The sequence below is a fragment of the Peromyscus eremicus genome, chromosome 14 (assembly GCF_949786415.1).
Source record: "Peromyscus eremicus chromosome 14, PerEre_H2_v1, whole genome shotgun sequence".
Classification (NCBI taxonomy): Eukaryota; Metazoa; Chordata; class Mammalia; order Rodentia; family Cricetidae; genus Peromyscus; species Peromyscus eremicus.
The window spans coordinates 57,745,012-57,762,012 of NC_081430.1; the positions used below are offsets into that span (position 1 = coordinate 57,745,012).

General features: G+C 39.4%; 4 non-coding genes and 1 pseudogene across 4 annotated transcripts; all 5 read left to right on the forward strand.

Moving 5' to 3' along the window:
- The first annotated feature begins 195 nt into the window (after positions 1-195).
- LOC131924785 (small nucleolar RNA SNORD113/SNORD114 family) lies at positions 196-270 on the forward strand. Its single transcript, XR_009383050.1, has one exon. It is a non-coding gene; the product is annotated as a small nucleolar RNA SNORD113/SNORD114 family (small nucleolar RNA).
- A 3,113-nt stretch (positions 271-3,383) lies between these two features.
- LOC131924761 (small nucleolar RNA SNORD113/SNORD114 family) lies at positions 3,384-3,456 on the forward strand. The gene has a single exon (XR_009383043.1). It is a non-coding gene; the product is annotated as a small nucleolar RNA SNORD113/SNORD114 family (small nucleolar RNA).
- A 1,833-nt stretch (positions 3,457-5,289) lies between these two features.
- On the forward strand, positions 5,290-5,361 carry LOC131924762 (small nucleolar RNA SNORD113/SNORD114 family). The gene has a single exon (XR_009383044.1). It is a non-coding gene; the product is annotated as a small nucleolar RNA SNORD113/SNORD114 family (small nucleolar RNA).
- A 1,257-nt stretch (positions 5,362-6,618) lies between these two features.
- LOC131924788 (small nucleolar RNA SNORD113/SNORD114 family) lies at positions 6,619-6,690 on the forward strand. Its single transcript, XR_009383051.1, has one exon. It is a non-coding gene; the product is annotated as a small nucleolar RNA SNORD113/SNORD114 family (small nucleolar RNA).
- A 1,961-nt stretch (positions 6,691-8,651) lies between these two features.
- LOC131924789 (small nucleolar RNA SNORD113/SNORD114 family) lies at positions 8,652-8,719 on the forward strand (annotated as a pseudogene).
- Positions 8,720-17,001: the final 8,282 nt, after the last annotated feature.

Here is a 17,001-nt window from a genome sequence, read left to right on the forward strand (position 1 = left end):
ACAGGTGAGGAGGGTCTCCAGGAAAGCCTCATGGTTTAGGCAGGATAAGGCAGAGAGCGAACTTGCTGCTGTCTGGAAGAACAGCTGGTGAGGTGTCCCAGAGCAGAGTAGCCTCCTCTAGTGTGGCCTCCTGAGTGTGTCACACTGACCAGTGAGTGAGCCCATCCCGAGGGCTCCAGAGAGAGCACACAACCCGGGACTGATGATGAGATCTGGTGGAGTCTGAGTGTTTCTCCATGACAGCCGTTTTATCCGAAATCTGAGGTCAGACACAGAGCAATGGCCCTTGGGCCGCCTCGGGTGCTCTCCTAGATGCTGGGGGTGGAGAGAGAGAGCAGGACCAGTCCTGTGGAACGGGCCTACATCCATTGACCAAGGAAACATGGCTGGCAGCTAAGCAGAATCGGGGAAAAGTGGTTGAGACTTTGACAGATGTGGGAGTGGAAAACAAAAATCTCAGCCTGGAGTATCCACAGGTCTTGGGCAGAGATGGGGGGAGATGAGCTGCTGACCTAGTGCAGGGCAGCACAGTTGGCTAAGAAAAGGGCCAGTCATTTTTCCTTGACAATGGCAAGAATGTAGTGTGCCCCGCCCGGGAAGAGCAACAGGTGCAGCCTAGGTAAAGCAGAGGGCACAGAGTGATGTCCTACAGACTCTCAACTTTTTCTGTTTCTTCTCTGCTCTGCTCTGTTCCCTTCATACAGGTCCACTGTACTGATAACCCTAGAGTGCTGACCTGGAAACATCCACACACAGTCTTACACACATACACACACACACACACACACACACACACACACACACACACACGCACATGCACATTCACTGTCTGCTTGCCCTCTGGTTCCTGTGATTTCTCATAGCCCTGTCGACTCATAGTCAACTGTCTGACCCTCCTGGGATATCAAATTATAGGTATGTACACTGTCCTTAAGGTGTTTTTGCATTAGTAGATTTCAGAAAGTAATCACTTATAAATGGCTTCACGTGGAACCTGTTCTGGTCCCCACACAGAATAGTCTCCCATTTTGTATCAGAATTATCCATGCAACACCTAAGCCACTTTTCCCTGCAGGTGGTCATGTAGTGATGGACCCCATCCACGACCAGTAATGAGATCTCGGGGTGTTTGTGTGCTAATTGATCCTTGCCCTGTGTTCTGAAATCTGGGGGCCACCTTGCTCTGTACCTTATCATGGTAAGCTTTGTATGGAGTCTCACTGGCATATGCCAATTTCCTGTGGACCTCTTTTTTTTTTTTTCAAACTGCCATTTTATAGTAGTACTAATTTCCCATACTTATAGAGTGTGAAACATAATCAGTAAAATGCTAAGTAGAACTTAGATGTCCATTTTCTCAATCAGTGTAATGTTTAAGATAAATTCACTAAATGGGCTCCAATTACCCAATTGCTTAGAATGAAATCCTGCTCGTTTCTCCCTTGGTTATGACAAGTAACCAGAAGATATTCAGGAAGAATCTTCTCATTGTTTCTTTTTGTTTTTCTGCTTTTTCTTCTTCAGAAAGCCTGCCTGACTTACTGATGTTTTCAGAGACTGTTCCAGTCTTCTAGTGTTTTTCTGGTGCCATTTTGACAGCCTGTGACAAACTGTGACTGTTACCTACTTTTGACTCACACTTTGGTTGGATCTTGTTATGTATGTAAGCAGTGTGTATAGCATTAATTATATAGTGATAATTTTAACAGCAAATTGGAAAACCAAAGTCCTAATCCAACTTTCACATACTTTCATATTCTTTTCTGTTTCACCTTACTCTTTTGTCTGCTGGTAGGTTCCCTTTTCTTCTACTAAATTTACAAGTTATAGAATATTAATATCAAGTTACAGGTATTTTTTTTTTGCTAAGCCATTTTTTTCCACATTCCCATATTCATTTCTCTTTTCTGTTTTACCAAATCACTACCTCTCTTTTAGCCACATTTACACCTTCTGTGGCACTACACCAGATTTTATTCTACCTTTCTCGGTGCAGTTTACTAATACTCACTCAACTTTCTTATCCAGCCTTCCCTGTAAATTGCCAAACCGTGCTCACCAGTATCACACTTTTGTTCTCCAATATATCAGTTTTAAACATTCACATTTGAATGGGGCCATACTCTATGCATTTCTCTGTCCCTTGTTTATTCTTATGCCCATATCTATATCTGTGGTTTTGTTGAAAATAATCCTGTTCCTTCCAGTCTATTTTAGGGATGACTAGTATCTGACATAGTGTTTACATGCACAACTTGTACAGTTTCCCAACATAATAGTAGTGTAAAAACTAGTCATTTTTGCATAAATTAGACAATATTATTTCATTAACATTTCTGAAAAGGAGCCTTACAAATATCCTAAACACCAAATTCCTTATTTATATCTATATTATATTTTTTGTATTTCCAATTTTGTATTAATATTCTAGTTCATATTACTGATTACTAATTTAGAAGATTAGTCTCTTCTAAATTTCAAGCCATACTCACATATTACCTTAACCTGCTTAGAACTTCTATGACAAAGTTGACAAAGCAACGTAAGCTCAGGCTCACATGTCCTAAGAGATACATTTCCAGCACACATTCTGCAAACAGTTAGTGATGCTCAAAACTCAAAATGAAAAGTTCTTATGAGCCAACACATCTGCTCCTGGGTAGAATTGCAAGGAAAAGTACATTTATGTCCAAGGGACATCAGTATGTCCCCATGGACCACAACATTAGTCGGAACTCCTTGCTCATCTATTTACGCATGATGAGAATACCTGAGTCCACTTTTGTATGGGGCCTTGTTCCTTCTTCTTTCACTAAGGACAATACATGCAGTTCACCTCACAGCCACAGTTTCTGTTCTGAATCCCTGGACATAATTAAATTTGTTTGTTTCTTTAGGAGATAAATTATGTTATTTAGTTAAGGAATAGATATATTACTCTAAATCAAAGTTGGAAACCATGATTGTTATCCACCTTTAATAATCATTTATTACCTTTGTTCTTTTTTTTTTTTTACTTCCCCCAGTGAAGGTGTATAAGCTGGCAGTGAATTCCCTGTTTATAAACTGTATTCAGGTAAGTTTGGGTGACAGCCATAGGTCTTGTGTATGTTTTTCCAGACATCACTTTATTTTACAAAGCCTGAAATATAATCCTATAGATTCACTTTCACATTGTCATTTGAGATGATGATGAGCTTGTGTACTAAGCATGTACAAATTATGAGCATGGCGAATAGTACATGTGAATACATTAATGTGAGCTCCAATCTAAACATGTCAGCGAGCTGTGCTCCTGTTGAATGTCTGTGTATCATAGGCATTCCTAGTGAACTATTGGCTTATTGAAAAGTGTTGATAGGGAGGAGAGATCAAGCCTTTTCTGGACCAATGATGACATTTACCAAGGTATGAGAGACACGATGACTAATACCTGTCTGAAACTCTAAGGTCCAACATGAAAGATAAGTAGATGAGCACGGATCCTTGAAGGAGAGTGCCATTTTGTGTCTTGTGCTCTGCTCTGTACTCCTCAGAATGGGTGCTCCTGCCGTGATTTCTGCATTCTCGTGGTCACCAGTACAACGTTTCTGTCTCTGCATTGTACTTTGGACAACGTGAGTACTAGTTAGCGTCCTTGTGTTTTATGTGGTCTGTTTAAGGTTAGTTACTTCAATATTGAAAAGTATCTGATCTGGGGCTGGTAGATGGCTCAGTAGATGAAGGCACTTGCTGCAAAGTCTACTGACCTAATATTGTCTCGAGTACCCACATGGTGGAAAGAAAACAGATTCCCAAATGTTGAACCCTGGCCTCCATGCACATATTCTTGGCATGTACACTCATAAACACAAACGAATATATTCAATAAAAACTATGGCTGCATTAAGCCAAGTATAACCAATGACACATATGGACTTAACATGAAATAAAACACTGAGTTAGCCTTGCTTGATGAACCCAGGCTCCTCATTGAAGAAGACAGGTTGGAGTGAACTCAGTCTTTAGAGAGGAGTGACTTCCAGTCTGTTTCAGTGTTTGGGGGAATAATACGGTTTCCATTCTTACAAGTGAATTAATGATTCAATCAAGAGCCAAAATGGAAGGGAACAGAGGTGACTAAAGTCAGGCTAGAATGATGATGGACACAGGTAGTATAGTCATGTAGTATACAGGATGATGTACATGTGTCTGTCTCTGAGGTCCATCCTGCAGCAGACACTATCTCTGTCTTCACCTATTTCATACTATTCTTTTAATTCCTTGAATTCCAAGAAATATAGAAAACAATGGAGATAAGTTGGTGAAACATTATTCAGTTACAAACATGAATTTTAAGGCCAAAACAAACCCCCTTAGTACACTGAAAATATGTAATCCAAAGAGAAGCAAGTAGCATACAGCTGTTTGTGTGTACAGTTGAAATAATGTCAGTAACAGATAGTATCAATTTTCTTGGTTAGCTGGAAGTTTGAAAATACTCATTTTATAAAACAATAGTGTAAACAGTTTTAAATTGAGAAGGCTTGCATGAATGGTTCAGATGGCAGATAATCATAGAAGACAATGTAAGAAGTGTGGCTTTTAAAAACAAACAAACAAAATTTTGTTGGTGCACTCTCATTGGAGTGGATACTCTCGGGTGGCTGACGTGTTTATCCATGGCCAGCAGCACCGGCGTGTGTCTTTGTATAGAGCCTGGGACAGATATGATTTCCAGTGTTTTCACCCTTGCTGCCTTCTCTGTTAGCATTTCATTATTCTCTCCTCTCCCCTCCCCTTCTGGCCTCTCCTCTCCTCACCCCTCTTCTTCCCTCCCCTTTCCTCTCCTCTCTCCCCTCCTCTCTGTACAGGATGGACCATGTAATTAGAGGATCCCCAAAGGTCAAGGGCTCCATTCGTACCCTGCTGAGGAGGAAAACAAAACCAGTGTGAGTTACAGAAATCTCCTTGTCTTGGTTTGAGTGGTTTAATATAGTGTTTAAACAGTGTATAGTGTAGTTAGTGATGGTCTAATATAGTGTCTAAACAGTGGGTATTGTAGAGAGGGCTATCTGAATACCAATGGGAGATATGGGGACTACATGAAATTGTCCATTGTTAATACAAATGTGATAACTAGTGTATTATTAATATGGTGGATATATTATAGAGAATCCACGTACAGATTAGGTATAATCAGACTCCTAGATTTATTTTTTGTGGGGGCAGCAGTTACTAATCATAGAGTTGATAATTAAGTAATTAATAGGCAACATAGAAATAGTTAGAGAAAGGGAGAACTAATCTTGGCTTGATGTTGACCACCGGTGGCATTTGATTCATACATGATGACTATGTGTCTGAAACACCAAGATGCAACACAAAAGATATGTGGCTACATAAAGATTGATAGCAGAGTTGTCACTGTTTGTCCCCTGCTTTGCTCTGTGCTCCTTAGAATGAATTCTTCCAAGGTGATCTGTTCATCTTCAATGCCTGCCAGCCTATCAGTTGCTTGGGATGATGTGAGATCTGGCCAACATTCTTGTCATCATTTTGATGGAAGGTTAGTCACTGTGCTACTAAGATGTGAAATATATTCACACTAGGTCAAAGTGTAACAGAGAACATATATGAAGTTAGTATAAAAGAATGTATGAGATTATACTTATATATAAAAAGGAGGGTAGTTATTGAAGGAGACACATTTATATTCACAATGGAGAAAAATGAGGCCAATGTTGGATTAATGATGACTGTGATGGGATATATGAGTTAACAAATAGTGACTTTATGTGCATCATAAAGTCCACTTGTCAATAGTAGAGGTGGAATTGACTTCTCTGTGTGTGTGTGTGTGTGTGTGTGTGTGTGTGTGTGTGTGTGTGTGTGTATATATGGAAATATATATTTTCTGACGTTCTTATAATGAGATCAGTGCAAGAATCAATAAATGTACAAATAAAAATAAATAAATGTGGTCCGATTATAAAAATACATGATGAACAAGAAATACTTTTTAGGTCAGGTAGGAATCTTATACATCTGCTTTTCAGCAAATGCTGAAAGTTATGATATAAAGCATAATGTTATGAATGTCCAAATCATTGCTAAGCTTGCCCTTATTTATTTAAGAGCTAATTAAATAGATAACCTCATCGTATAAATGATTACCTAGGCCTGAAGAAGTGAGGGTCAGAGGTCAATAGCAATGTCTTCATTTTGTCTTTATCTCGTCTGCTTTGCATTCCTTAGACCTTTGCTGACTGGGGGATGCCTCCATGGCTGGGAGCTGTGCTGACATCATGGGTAGAGCTGGACAGACCACTGTGAAGATTGGCCAGGATTCCTTCTTCAGGTTTGATGGTTTACTTAACAGAACTCAATGTGTGACTGAAAAATATAGTATGGCACCAAGGATGGCTGCTCCATACCAGTGAGAGCCACAGAAATGAATGGAAGTTGTCAATTAATTTATCAAACACTGAGGATAATTACTTAAGCTTAGAACAATTCCACACAGAGTAGGAATAAGATAGATTTGTAGGGTTGTTGGAATAATAGGTCCTCAAATTATTTTTAGTTGATTATTGAACTAATTAACAGACAATAAAGGAGTAGTGACTGGAAAAAGTCATGATTGATAATGATCACTGGTGGCACATGAGCCACATGGATGACTGCATTTCTGGAGCTCTGAAGGTCTACCAAAGAAGAACTATAATCTATTTCCTTTATTTCAAGTGTTCTTGCAGGACCGTAGAATATATTCAATTTTTTCTGATGTTATAAATTCCATTCATTTTTTTTATAATTCTATCAATGTGAGACTCAGTCAATTAGTCTTCAAAATAAAATAGGTAAAGCACTGTCTAATTCTCAAAATATGAGAGCCATGAAATAGATCAGTATGTACAGAATACATTATGCCACCTTTAAAACATATTTTTTTCTGATGATGACATTCTAGCAGTGTAAATTACATACAATGCCACATTCTGAGCAAGTTTGAAAATTTCCATCTTATTAAAAGATAAGATTAAATATATTCCAAAAGTGGTACCCTGAATGGCCAGTAGTAGGTGAAAAGCACAAGACATTACTAGGAAAGTTTTTTTAAAAAGCTAGTTTTGTTTTCTCTGCTCATTAGTCCCCGGATTGGACATACTGTCCGATTGGAGCATCCTCCACGGCTGGAGGCTCTGCCTGCCTGCACCGAGGAATGTGAGCCATCCTGATTATCCTCCAGTGTTATCTTGTTTTGAGTGATTTGCTTAAGAGAATTCCATGCATTATATCACCAGTCATGGTGGCACATGCCTTTAATCCCTGGAGGTTTTTAATTCTGGAGGCAGAGGCAGGTAGATCTCTGAGTTCAAGGCCAACCTGGTCTACAAAGCCAATTCCAAGACAGCCAGACCTACACAGAAAAACCCTGTCTCAAAACACCCCTCCTCAAAAAGAATACTCAATACATCATTTTAAAGTATGTGATTAGTGATGACCAACCCTTTCCCATTGATTGATCAGGGATGGATATTAAATCTTCTATTGGTTATACATTATGAATGCCAGAATGAATTACTATTAATATAAGAATACTCTTTATACAGGTTAGGAGTATCAAGTGTGTTCTTAGTGTTTTATGACTCATGGGACTTATCATTTATTTCTAACATATCAGTGCATTAATGGATAGGAGGGCATAAACCAGTGAAATAGACGGTCAACCTTGGATCATTGCTGACTGCTGGTAAAATATAAGTTGGTACAATGAGTGCATTTATACATTCTGAGGTCCATTACAATGGTTCCATAGCCCATTGTCTGTATTTGAAATGGTCACATGCCTAGATACCAGGAATATACAGTGTAGTTCATTTTGGTCTTTATCTTAATATATTTTCATGATTGGTCAATGTGGGAATGAATAAATATATGTGCAAATAAAACCAATGGATATAGTTAGGCATTGTCCAACTATGAAAATATATGATAAGTTTGGAGAATTGTTAATATACAGAGAAAATAGCAAATTCCAAAGAAAAAGTCACTACTCTTACCTCTCTGCCTAATGATATATAGACAGTACAATTAAGAGAGTTTTCAAATTGTTGCAGTAGCTAGTTTGAAATTATTTATTTTCTTAAAAAATAAATGACTCCAAGAAGTGCTTGACCGAGTAAAAAAGCTGCAAAGCAAGGATGAAGAGTGAGGATATCTTAATTTTGTCATATTCTGTGTCTTGTATGTCTCAGAGTGAAGGAACTACGTGACATGATGGGAGTATCTGCCATGGTCAAGGGCTCTGTAGTTTCCCAAGAAGAAGCCATGTTGGATGTGAGTTGAAGCCAACATTCTTTTCTTGCTATGGGTAGTTTGCCTAAGATAATCACTGTATTATTACAAAGTATGTAATATACCTAACAGTGGCCAACATTATGCCAGTGCCCAGTAGGGATTGATGCAAAGTAGTCTATTGATAAGACAGACATAAAACATTGAAGATAATTGATTAAATAGCCACACCAATGTTTCAGTAGCTCTGTATACAAATTAGGACTAGAAGGGCTCTTCTGCATCTTGTGCAGTTCGTAGAGACGACATTGGTACTAACATTATGAATTACCCAACAGACAGGAGATGAATGGAGAAGCATAGGCTAGTCCTTGATCAATGATGACCACTGTGGTATGGAAGTCATAAATGAATACATATGTGGTATTCTCAGATCCGCCCCCAAAGACTAGCAGTGCATTCTTTGTTTTGAATTATCCTCTTGATAAGTGTCAGGAGTTAGAACACATTACATTTTATAATTTGTGTTTATGCGTTTTTATTCTACTTTTATGATTGGGCCAGTGTGAGAAGTAATAAATAAATTAAAAACATCAATTAAGCAAAGTCAAAATTTAAAATATATGATGAAACAAAAGTACCATCAGCAGATTTTGAAATCAGCATGTGATCGTATACCTATCACCTCTTTGGCTATGATGACACCAGCAGTATAAATTGTAGAAGTTGTCTACTTCTAGGCTATTGGGGAGTTCAAAAGTCTTCATTTTTCTCTCAATAGAAAATGAAATACGTGCACTCTCAATTAATGATTGTTGAACAGATTGTTAGTAAAAGCTGAAAAGCGATACTCAGTGGAGAGGAAACAGCATTTTCTTTGTCATGACTTCTGCACTTTGCCCCTTAGAATAGGTTAGGAAGGAGAATTCCTTATTCACACCTGGAGGCCAAGGTAAGAATTAGACAACAATTCTTGTTTTTACTTGTGTAGTTTTTTAAAAACGTATTCAAATATGATATTTAGACCATGGTAATAGTCTATGTCATTATTTAATGGCAAAAAGCCATGTGCAGACCAGTTTCTAATGTGGAATGGACATGGAGCATTCCACTGGCAGGCACATGTATGAAAAGCTGAGCAATGTGATGGTGAGGTAAAGTTTTGAGAATGAGCCTATAACGAATATATATAGCAAGGGCAATTATCCAATGGCAAACCTCTTGGGTTTCTGTGAGCCATACTAATTAAAAGTTACCAATCATGAATTAGTGAGTTAATAACTAAACAGGGTAGCAGTGAAAAGAGACCAGTCTTCATCCTGGGCTTTATTGTGACTCTGTATGGGTACATGTCTAGGGCTGAGGTCCACCACAGAAGTAATACAAACCCCCCTCTTGAAGTTACAGTGTAGATAGAGATGAGAAAAATATGAGGGCTTCATTTTTCCTTTTGTTAAAATGCATTTTCAAGCTAATACTACACATAGTTCAAGGAAAGAGCCATTATCCAAATAGATAGATAATAATGAATAGAAATAAGCCTTATTCAACTATAAGAATGTTTTGCAAGGCAATCAGACATTTCTATTTACTGAAAACACTGTTCTACACCAGGTAGGAGACCAGCAACAGAGTCTGTGTCTATGTTACAGCTGACACTGTTTGTTTATACAAGAGAAATCAAATAAAAGACATCCCAAATTGTCTAAATGACTGACTAATGAAAGATCGAATACAAAGCCAATGCAAATGGGATCTCATTCTTGCTAATGATCTTCTTTGCTCTGTATTCCTGAAAGAACACAGTTGTGCTGAGCCGTTCTTCTTCGGTCAGGTCTGTGGGTGTGTCCATGTGTGTGAATAGTGTATTTTCTTGATTTTTTTAAAGCCATTCACACACACACACACACACACACACACACACATTAAAGTGTGAATTAGAATCATTTGGAAGACATTTTGACTCATTTGTGAAAATTGGCTTAATATAAAGCATTATTACACTGACTGATGTGTGCATGTATCCAAAATTGAGTTTAATTAAGAATAGAGATATAGGCAGTAATTGTGCAGAAGGGTGTTCGGGCTGCTCAGGGATCACAAGTTTTGGTGATTATTGCATGATTATTTGTAGTGAGCTTATTGATACAGCTCCATGCTCAATAAAACCATGTAAACATGAAGGAAGAATGCAAGGACCATCTTGAGCCCATAATAGTGGTGTTGCTAGTGTAGGAGTTTTGGACCATGAAGCTTATTTAGAACACAGACTTCCAATACAATAGGAATTTAATCTCTGTTGGGGGAGGGAACCTGTAGAAAGATCTTGAGAAGTATCCATGGATCTCGTGTTTATGTTGACTAGAAATTCGTCCGTGAGAGTCAGTGAATAGAATGGAAATGATAAGCTATGGCAGAGGAAGCTGTATTCCAGCTCCTAGCTGATGTGTCAAAGGAAGAACACTGATAGACTGTGGAAGGGATGATAAATGGACCAACAGGTTTTGCTCTGTTTCCAAGTGTCAGTAGCGACTGATGTCTAGGTGAGAATATTACCCTGGGTTCACAGCAAGTTCAGAGCTCATTTTATCATAAGACAAATGCCCATCATTACCATGAGTGACCACTAAGTGCTCACTAAATGCCGTCACAAAGTTAAAGAGTCTGGGTCACCTTGGCAATAAGCAATGTGCCTGTGGCTACATTATTTTTGCTACTGTCTTAAGTGTATAAAAATAGTGAGTTTATAGTCTTAAAGAATAAATGACTAAGGATAAAAATCAACACACTAAACTGGAAATAAATGGCACAGTAATAGCATTTCTTGAAGTAACAGTTATGATTTATCTATTTTTCTCTTAGTTTAAAATTTTTCAATATTTTATTAATTCTCTGAGAATTTAATATAATGCCTTTTAATTTTTTATTTTCATAAATGTATACTGTATTTACATCATTACACACACACCCAAACACATACACTCTTAGGCCTCACCATTTGCAAATGTCCTTTTTCTGTTCTACAGGACACTACCTCGGCTAATCTGTTCCTAATCATGAAGATCTCAGCCCTTGCCCTCCGGGAAGAGAGAATATTATGAAATGTAAGTAATGATGTTATCAATTTGGGCCATTATCTCATCGTTTCAATTGTGTCATTACAGAAGATAACTGAATGTCAGTAGGCCCTATCTTTCGGTGATGATAATAATGTTCTATGAACCCACATTAATTCAATTGAGCACAAATGAAGTAGAAGAACAAAGTGGTTCTTTCCCTCATTTTCAAAAGTTGAATTGCACACCCCTTCCCTGCTGGAGGCTGCTCCTGAGGGAGTTGGGCTTGCGGGTATACAGTCTCACGGTGTGCCTGTTCACGTTAAAGGCGTGAAGCTATATGCGAATGGGCTGATGATGTAAAGGGAAGGCATCTGAGGGAACCCTGTGATCTCTGTGCGCAACTGAAGTCCGTCGCATGAAAGCGTTAGTGGGCCATGTGGTGAGACTGCCTGCAGTAAAGCTTAAGAACCTACCTTTGGCGTTGGTGAGGGCTCATACACAGTGATTTTGTGCAGAGACTGAATAAATGTCTCAATCGATACAAATATTCGTGAGGAAGTAAAGTGAGCCCAGTATGTGGACCGATTTTTTAAAGCACGAATTATTAATTTAGTTCTGGAATGTCTTGGTCCATTCAGCTTGAAATGCTAAAGGTTCCTTGGTATTTAATTCGTTATGGGAAAAAGTTAAGCAAATAGATGAAGGTTAATTAAATGGAAGAGTGTACAGAGTGACACCGAGGCCAGCTCATGCTTCTCTGTATGCTTCTCTATACTCAGTAGAATGGATGCACATGGGATCCTTTCCTCAACACTTCAGGACAGAGGTCCCAACATTGACAGTGTGGCCAAGGGCAGTATAGATATGGGTGAGTAGCAGACCGAGTTTCTGCTCTTGCTTGTCCGTTTTGTTACAGGTGATCACTGTCTGTTTAAAATTGACATTATGTGTCATATAGTCAAAGAAGACAACACATATACTAGGTGGTCCTGTTTGCACAAATGAGACCTATACACAGTAAGCTTGGACTGCTTTCTGGAACAGAGAGATCACAGATACACTCTAATTGCAGGCAAAGACCATGTTCTTGTTAAGAAAATGAAATAGAAGTAACCATACCCACCTTGGAATTGTATAATAAAAGGAAGACTTGTTTAAGTAGGGCCATGTAGTGTGTTCTGCTAAAGAAGTCTAAAGAAAACTGTAGAAACCAATTCCCCCTGACCTATATGGCTGTAGATTCTTTTTTGTTGACTTTCTTCTTGAAAATGTATGACATTAAAAGGAAATATTCACACCCAGAAATTTTAAATAATTGAGATATTCCCATGAGAACTTTTGCCATGAAATAAGAACTATGATCAACTCTCTTTTTTTCCTCTTAAACCCATTTAACCCAAAAGATTTAGTCTGTTGCCTTTGTGTATAAGGGAGCCCCAAATACATATTAAATACTCAGTTTAAGGGTTCTTTTTTTGTACTTTGTGGACTTGTCACTATTGAGTAAACCAGTCTTTTATAAAGTAAATTGGAAGTGGACAAGTCACGGGCTAGTGATTAAAATGTTTTGAGATAAGTACTATGATTACAATTCTTAGCCAATAACATCTATGAAAGGGACTATTGTCTCTCTTGTCTTTGTTTTTATAGAACATGGTGAATATGGCCACTTTGTATGTACCAGTAAGATGGGGTTTTTTATGTTCTTTCACCACACTGATGGGGATTTTCCTATCTCAGGCACAAATTCTAGTGAGCTGATGTGTTTGCTGGTTTGTTTTAGGAGGTTCTAATGCTCCCTGATTTTTATTTGCTGATACTTAGTATCTGAGAATGCTAAAACAATTAGTAATAAGAGTATTAATTTCTGCCCAATAACCATTGGCTTTCATCCTTGTCAGACCTTGTGTCAAACATGTAGTCCATATAGGAGCTTGCTCTAGTAACTCTATGGGATTAGTTAATACCAGCTCACACACAATGTAACAGGACAAGTATACATACATGTGGTCCAGAAATGCAGAGTTCTCTGCTCAATTTAAATTATGTATACTGTATGAGAGGGGGCATTACTATGCTGTGAGGTCTTTCACAACCTCAACTGTCAGCCAGGAGCACATGAAATGTTTGTTGAATGAGTAGGTGAATCAATGATAACAAAAAGAATGGATAAATAAATAAAACAATGAATGAATGAATGATTCCTTGAGGGGTTAAAAAAAGGAAGGAATGAAGTCATAAAAAAATCAAGGATTGTGCCAAGAGCAGATTAACAATACACTAATTAGTGACTAAGTTAAAAAGTGAATGAGTACATGGAATGTTTGTGAGTAGATACATTAATAAGCAGGCTAGCATGGAATGAGTGAGTGATGAACAATGAAGCCAGTGAGTTAATGAATGAAAGACAAACATACCAGTGAGTCAACCTAGGAGAAGTGAATGGGCAATCTTGAGTGGATCAGTCAGTCCATGGATTCCTGAATGGATTTATGAATGAATGGATACGTAGACCTTCATCTGTAAAGGGATAAATGAAGCAGGGAGTCAGTGTTTGTGTCCGTTAATGAGAGGAAAAGTTACTGTTTATCTGAATGAATGAATGAATGAATGAATGAATGAATGACTCACTCAATGATGTGTAACTGAGTGACTCATTAAAAGGAAAGAAAATCATTATAACAACTGCATAATAAACATGTAACTGAAAGAAATGATAAATGAACATGTAAATGAAAAGTCCAAGGGGTAGATGAATGAAGATATCAGAGTTAATGAATAAAAGAATTGATTAGGACACAATTTAGTCAGCAAGTATGTAATTAAAGAATAAGTTAAGTTGTAGTGAATGAATGACTGAACAAGTGAATTAGATGATGTATGAATGAGTCAGCTGTCTGGGCGTGAGGCAATGAATGAACTCGAAGCTACTCTTTCTCTGACTGTTCCAAGGAGAGTGACCACACCCAGCTCCATACCAGTTGTAAATACTTGAGCCAGAGCACCCTGCTTTCTCTATCATGGGCGTTTGTTTACATGTCAGCCCTAAACTAAAGAGCCTTGAGGGCCGGGAACTGGGTCAAATTCTTCTCTCTATCCATAGCCCCAGCCCAGCCTTGAGCCTGGTAGACGCCCAGTAAATTATTACTGAATGAATGAGCAAAGGACTAAAAATACATGTGCTTTTGTGGAACCAGTATGGCCTGGTAGCTGCTCTTTGGAAGAGTGTGCTATGTGTCAGATGGTCTGTGGCATCCCTCCCTGCAAGACCAGATTCTCGCCAGGGCCCAGCTTTCTGTGCCAGAAAATGAGACAGGATACTGGCAGTTCTGACTGCCCGGGACACTGGCCCATCCTTGGGTAACTCTGGCTTGGCATGGTGGAATGGAAGCCCTGGGTCTTCCCGAAAGCTACCCTTGCCTCTGCCAAAAAAGGAGATCAAAAATAACTGAGGCTTGTTTTTATGCCTCTGCTGAGTGGGCGCATGCCTTGCCTTTCCAAGCAAACCAAATTCCTCTTGCTTCTAATCATGGGACTTTGGGTTTAATGAGAAGCACCTTCCCACAGTCAGCCTCCTGTTCTGTCCAGCTACAGGAGGACAATGATACCTTCCTGAGGGATTTGTCCCTTTCCCAGGGGCTTATTGTAGGGTAGTTTTTCATGTGTGTGGCTTCATAACTGGGAGGGAAGAGATACCTTACAGAATTTAAAAATTACTGTTCTGGCTGTATTTATTTGATCCTTTCAGTTATGTTCGTCTAAAGCTATGCTTATGTTACCCTCATAGCCTAGAAGACTGGAGAGGTCAACCAAGTTCTAAAAGGGATAGCAGATGAGGCAAGCCTGTCAAGAAAAGGCACAACATGCCCTTCTACCAGAGAACAGACGATTTAAAAAGTACGTTGGTAGCACTTTTATTCTATATGGGGCACTTGCCTAAGATCCAACATCCATGGTTCCTTCCTTCTCTCTGCTCCCTCCCTCTCTCCCTCCCTCCCTCCCTCCTTCTTTCTTCCCTCCTCTCTTTGAGCTAGTATGTGTCTAGCAATAACATAGGCCTGACTCCAGACGTTCTTTCTTTCTTGCCATGGTGGTTCCTGACCCCGGACACCAGCCTTCATTCCCAGTTCTGCATCCGCCCTTTGGACTCAGTGATGATGTATAGGATACAGTTCACCCACGAGGATTTGATTGCAGTTCACACCATCCATCCTACTTCATACCAACTCAGGTAATCCCTACCTTCCTAATGTTCACATCTGAGTCTCAAATTTTGACTCATTTCATTTGATGGTTTACCATCTGAGAACACTCTAGACCTCCATGAGAAGAGCTCAGACTGTGTTTGTGGCAGTTTGTAACCCCTGAATGTTGCGCCTTGGTAAGCACTGAGTGCTACAGGCTAGAGTCTAAAGCTTTGCTTTAAGGGTGGTACATACATAGAAGACACCATAGTTAAGTTCCCCCTTGTTGCCCAGAATTTTCTGGGTAAGCAAAGTAGTGAATCTTAGAACATTCAACAACTTCAAAATAGCCTTAGTTGTTCTTGGAATTACATCACCGCCATTATCACCACCACTACCACTGGTGCCACCATCATCACCAACACCATGATCACTACCACTATCACAACCTCTGTCGCCACCATTCCCACCATACCATCGCTACCGCCATGATCACCACCACTACCCCCAACATCATCACAATCATCACAGCTATCACCACTACTATCATTACTATCATCACAACCATCCCATCGTCACTAACATTGTCCCCATCATTACCGCCATCATCAGTATCATCATAACTATCACCACCTACCACAATGACCACCTCCAATAACACCACTGTTACCACTAACACTACCATCAAAAACCATCACCACTATTACCACCATCACCATTACCAGCAACAACAGCATCACCACCACCACCACCACCACAACCATCATAACCATCACTGCTATCAACAATGCCATCAACTCCAGTAACACCATCACTACCATTATTAACACAACCACCACTACCACCATGACCAGCACTATCAACAACAGTGCTTCGACCAGTGTAACTATCACGATCATAATCACTACCATAATCACTACCACCACCACCACTGCCATCATGGCCACTGCCAATGTCAGTGAGACTTCTCCCTCATCTTGCCCTGAGATGTATCACCCATGTTCTGTCCTCTTACTTAGCCTTGACTTTGACACATATTCAGAGATACCACATTGGTCATGCAGGACCTGTTTGGGTGTGCACCACTCCAAGCAGACCCTGCCGTCCCTGGATGAGGTACTTGAACTTGATGATCTCTGACCTCTGCTGCCTAGAACAGAACTTGGTATAAAACTCGAGCATGGAGATTGCTGGGGAAAGGTAAAGATCAATGAAGGCAAAACACACGATTGTATGCCCATCCTGAGTCCAGAGTATGTGTCCGTCTCAAGGTCCTGTATCCCCCAAGCACAGATAGTCCCTGCTCGCTGCTGGGGCCTGCCCTCCTCCTCCAGTTCCACTCATCCTTTGCCTGTCCCTTTTTAGAAGATGTGTAACCCTAATCCTTGAAATTGCCTGGCATGAATTTTATTCCCTGCTTAAATAAATCTCACTCCCCCACGAAGTTTGGACAGGATGCAGGCAATCAGACTAGGGCT